General features: G+C 44.5%; 1 long non-coding RNA gene across 1 annotated transcript in view; it reads right to left on the bottom strand.

Moving 5' to 3' along the window:
- Positions 1 to 1,175, bottom strand: part of LOC123174555 (uncharacterized) — a 2,634-nt gene extending 1,459 nt beyond the window's left edge. The window contains exons 1-3 of the long non-coding RNA XR_006487153.1: positions 1,128 to 1,175; positions 916 to 999; positions 373 to 430 (exon numbers count right to left, since the gene is read on the bottom strand). This is a non-coding gene — a long non-coding RNA (uncharacterized lncRNA). The remainder of the gene's footprint in view (positions 1 to 372; positions 431 to 915; positions 1,000 to 1,127) is intronic.
- Positions 1,176 to 5,271: the final 4,096 nt, after the last annotated feature.

Genomic DNA, 5,271 nt, shown 5'->3' with positions numbered 1-5,271 from the left:
AGGCAGCTCAGGTCTGCACCTGTCATCATTTTGCCCATACATATACATACATACAGCAAGAGAGGCAAAACTTAGCAGATTGGAAGGCTTGTTGTACAGGGGCATGATCACAAACGAAATAGTAGAGTAGTATTTCAGGATGGTGCTATATATTCTGTAGCAAACAAAGTTGTACGCTCCATACAAAGTGATGTAATAATACCAGACATAATTGCCATAGAAAGGCTAGCATGTGGGAATCGCTACAAGAGCTCATGTTGTCTTGTCAAATCTCATACTGAGCACACACACATAAATTGTTGCACTAGTGAAAACAAGCAGCATCTATGGGTACGTAATTGATGGCCGGGACACACACGGCATAAGAGATACCTTAAGGAGCTCCATGGCGTGGACGCCCATGGAAGAGGCGGCACACAACAGTCTGCGCCTGAGGACATCAACATTGTCAAGTTAGTATGCTTGGTTAGTATCATCAACCTGAAGATAAATCTGCTGCAGAGTTTTCAGTTTCCTGAAGAAGGAACTAAAAGTTTCAGATTGCTGCAGTTTTGTCTGTCTATGAAGATAAGTTGCAGCAAGCAAGCAAGCAAGCAAAATATGGAGTATCAAGTTTCCTAGTGCTCCCTCAAATTGTAAGATTTGCTATGCATTCTCGTGTCAGTATTTTATTTAAGTTTTTGAAGGAATTTGCGCATGTGAAGATTTCGGTATGAGATACATGGAGGTTTTTCAGAGTTGTTTTTTTCTTTCTGTAATACATGTGAAGACTTGGGTATGAAAAATGGAGCTTTTTACATAGTGAAAAGTGATCTTTTTGGTGTCGTTTTGTTGTTGCTCTAATCGGCATGTATCTCATACTAGAAGACTTTGGTAATTGAGGGTCGGGACATGAGAGAGAGCAGACTGAGTTACCTTGACGGTCTCCATGGCGTCCGCAGCGGCAGCGGGGTCTCGGAACAGCAACATTACCAAGTTAGTATCAACCTGAAGAATAATCTGCAGAGTTGTCAGTTTTTTGGAAGAAGGAAGTAAAATTATGAGATTTTTGCAGTTCTGTCTAGCTCCGTCGGAATACAAGTTGCAGCAGCAAGCAAACACGGATAGATGGGCGCTGACAAGCTCACCGTGATTATTTTGCAGCCAGTGCCGAACAACGCCGTGCCTCGTTGCTCGAAGGGAGACACACACGATGAGCCCCTTGTCCTCTGCATTAAACGGGGATGATGCAGTACCGAATCAATCATGCTGCTGCACAAGGACATGATAAATAACAAATCTTGAGTCAAATGGAAAATCTTGAGCTCCAATCATAATGAGAGAAAAGAGGAAATCATGCCTCTTCATCAGCGGAGAGAGCCCGAGGACAACGACGCCATCCAGTGCATCTTCATCAGCGAAGAAAGCACGAGGACGACGGCGCCATCCTGCTCATCTTCAAGCCCAAACCGCGTCAACTTCTGCAGCACCACTTGGCAAGAGAAAATGACCGGTGTCGTGCGCGATGGAGATTTTCCATCATGTCCGGTAGGTTTGCTGGACGAAAGGAGTATCTTCCTGAGGAATGCAATCTGGGTGGACATAAAAAGATCAGTCTAGTGCAGAGGCAAAGAGGAATGTCAGATTTCTCAACAGTAAGCCACACAACAATTCTCTTGTGTCAAAGGGAATTTACAGGAATTAACAAGACAACATCTTCCCCTAAAAACAATGCATACTTATTCACCAGCCTAGGAATGCAAAGTGCTCATTCCAGTTCCACGCAATGAAAGTTAAGTGTTGGACCTGATCAAGACAAGACAAAATTGCCATAGATAGGCTCACTTGTGTGACCAGCAGAAGAATTTTTGCTACAAGATCTCATCTTGGCTTGTCAAATCTCATACTAGACAAATTGTTGTACACTAGTGAAAACAAGCAACATCTCCGGGTAATTGACGACCGGGACACGCAGGACATGAGAGAGAGAGAGAGAGAGCAAAGAGAGATACCTTGACGATCTCCATGGCATCGGCAGCGGGGTCGGAGCAGCTGCTGCGTCCATGGAAGAGGCGGCACACAGTGGTCTACGCCTGAGGACACCAACATTATCAAGTTAGTATGTGTCGTTAGTATCAACCTGAATATAAATCTGCTGCAAAGTTTTCAGTTTTCTGAAGAAAGAAGGAACTAAAAGTTTCAGGTTTTTGCAGTTTAGTCGCCTCTGAACATAAATTGCAGCAAGCAAGCAAGCAAATATGGATGGGCATGAGAGGGAGTAAGGGCCACTGATGATGAATGCTGAACTAGGATGAGCAGAGCCTGCACTCACCACCCACATAGAAGGCAATGACAGAATCCCTTCCCCTGGCACGAGCTTCGGATCAGCGGTGGCACTTGTTCTTGCCTAATGAGGATCCTCCATGGACAAGGGAAGGTGTCATCAGACCACCGTAGTCCAATTAGTGCTATACGGCCTGCACAAGGATCACACGAGACATGCATGGTGAATGCTACAGAAAAACAAGACAACGTTTGCTCCATCGTGGGAGCAGCGGCGACCCGGGAATAAGCAGACCCGGAGGAGCGAAGCGGCGGTCTTCTATGTCAAATCGAAACCACCACACAAGCACTTGACAAAGCAGCATCAAAAGCTGCCAGAATGCAACATCACAAGCACTTGAGTTACAGTCAAGACCGTCTACAAAAGGGAACGTCAGGCCATAGTAAGGTTGCTGCGATGGTGATTCGATAAAACATCACATACTTTTCTGTACACAGGGCTCCTCTTTTCGTCCTTGAGGCAGTTCCTCTCCTCCACCAAATCCGTCATCTCCTCTTTCAAAACATTGTTATCAGCGGGATGGAGTGCTCCTTCCCCGAGGCGGGCGTCTGGAACGGCGGTTCATATCATGTCCTCGATGTCCTGCACTCCACCTTGGTCATCATTGAGGGTGTCTGTTGGGCAAACGTCAACGTCAAAGCAGAGAAATGGAGTCACACCAAGGGACATGGCAGCATTTAAGAAATGGAAATACATAACTAGTACTCCCTCTGTAAAGAAATATAAGAGCGTTTACATCACCGCTTTAGTGATCTAGACGCACTTATATTTGTTTACAGAGGGAGTATATGTGATAGTGTTACCAATGCAAGAGAGAGAAATTGCAATTTTACACAATTTGAATATCATGTTTATCTTACTATTACAAGTGTGTGTTTATTATAAACGACATGGCAGGCAGCTCAGGTCTGCACCTGTCATCATTTTGCCCATACATATACATACATACATCAAGAGAGGCAAAACTTAGCAGATTGGAAGGCTTGTTGTACAGGGGCATGATCACCAACGAAATAGTAGAGTAGTATTTCAGGATGGTGCTATATATTCTGTAGCAAACAAAGTTGTACGCTCCATACAAAGTGATGTAATAATACCAGACATAATTTCCATAGAAAGGCTAGCATGTGGGAATCGCTACAAGAGCTCATGTTGTCTTGTCAAATCTCATACTGAGAACACACACATAAATTGTTGCACTAGTGAAAACAAGCAGCATCTATGGGTACGTAATTGATGGCCGGGACACACACGGCATAAGAGATACCTTATGGAGCTCCATGGCGTGGACGCCCATGGAAGAGGCAGCACACAACAGTCTGCGCCTGAGGACACCAACATTGTCAAGTTAGTATGCTTGGTTAGTATCATCAACCTGAAGATAAATCTGCTGCAGAGTTTTTAGTTTCCTGAAGAAGGAAGGAACTAAAAGTTTCAGATTTCTGCAGTTTTGTCTGTCTGTGAAGATAAGTTGCAGCAAGCAAGCAAGCAAGCAAAATATGGAGTATCAAGTTTCCTAGTGCTCCCTCAAATTGTAAGATTTGCTATGCATGCTCGTGTCAGTATTTTATTTTAGTTTTTGAAGGAATTTGCTCATGTGAAGATTTCGGTATGAGATACATGGAGCTTTTTCATAGTTGTTTTTTTCTTTCTGTAATACATGTGAAGACTTGGATATGAAAAATTGAGCTTTTTTCATAGTGAAAAGTGATCTTTTTGGTGTCGTTTTGTTGTTGCTCTAATCGGCATGTATCTCATACTGGAAGACTTTGGTAATTGATGGTCGGGACATGAGAGAAAGCAGACTGAGTTACCTTGACGGTCTCCATGGCGTCCGCAGCGGCAGCGGGGTCTCGGAACAACAACATTACCAAGTTAGTATCAACCTGAAGAATAATCTGCAGAGTTGTCAGTTTTTCTGAAGAAGGAAGTAAAAGTATGAGATTTTTGCAGTTCTGTCTAGCTCCGTCCGAATACAAGTTGCAGCAGCAAGCAAACACGGATAGATGGGTGTTGACAAGCTCACCGTGATTATTTTGCAGCCAGTGCCGAACAACGCCGTGCCTCGTTGCTCGAAGGGAGACACACACGATGAGCCCCTTGTCCTCTGCATTAACCGGGGATGATGCAGTACCGAATCAATCATGCTACTGCACAAGGACATGATAAATAACAAATCTTGAGTCAAATGGAAAATCTTGAGCTCCAATCATAATGAGAGAAAAGAGGAAATCATGCCTCTTCATCAGCAGAGAGAGCCCGAGGACAACGACGCCATCCAGTGCATCTTCATCAGCGAAGAAAGCACGAGGACGACGGCGCCATCCTGTCCATCTTCAAGCCCAAACCGCGTCAACTTCTGCAGCACCGCTTGGCAAGAGAAAATGACCGGTGTCGTGCGCGATGGAGATTTCCCATCATCTCCGGTAGGTTTGACGGACGAAAGGAGTATCTTCCTGAGGAATGCAATCTGGGTGGACATAAAAAGATCAGTCTAGTGCAGAGGAAAAGAGGAATGTCAGATTTCTCAACAGTAAGCCACACAACAATTCTCTTGTGTCAAAGGGAATTTACAGGAATTAACAAGACAACATCTTCCCCTAAAAACAATGCATACTTATTCACCAGCCTAGGAATGCAAAGTGCTCGTTCCAGTTCCACACAATGAAAGTTAAGTGTTGGACCTGATCAAGAAAAGACAAAATTGCCATCGATAGGCTCACTTGTGTGACCAGCAGAAGAATTTTCGCTACAAGATCTCATCTTGGCTTGTCAAATCTCATACTAGAAAAATTGTTGCACACTAGTGAAAACAAGCAACATCTCCGGGTAATTGACGACCGGGACACGCAGGACATGAGAGAGAGAGAGAGCAAAGAGAGATACCTTGACGATCTCCATGGCGTCGGCAGCGGGGTCGGAGCAGCTGCTGCGTCCATGGAAGAGGC

This window comes from Triticum aestivum, unplaced genomic scaffold, assembly GCF_018294505.1.
Source record: "Triticum aestivum cultivar Chinese Spring unplaced genomic scaffold, IWGSC CS RefSeq v2.1 scaffold84327, whole genome shotgun sequence".
Lineage (NCBI taxonomy): Eukaryota > Viridiplantae > Streptophyta > Magnoliopsida > Poales > Poaceae > Triticum > Triticum aestivum.
This window is presented reverse-complemented; position numbering and strand designations above follow the sequence as displayed.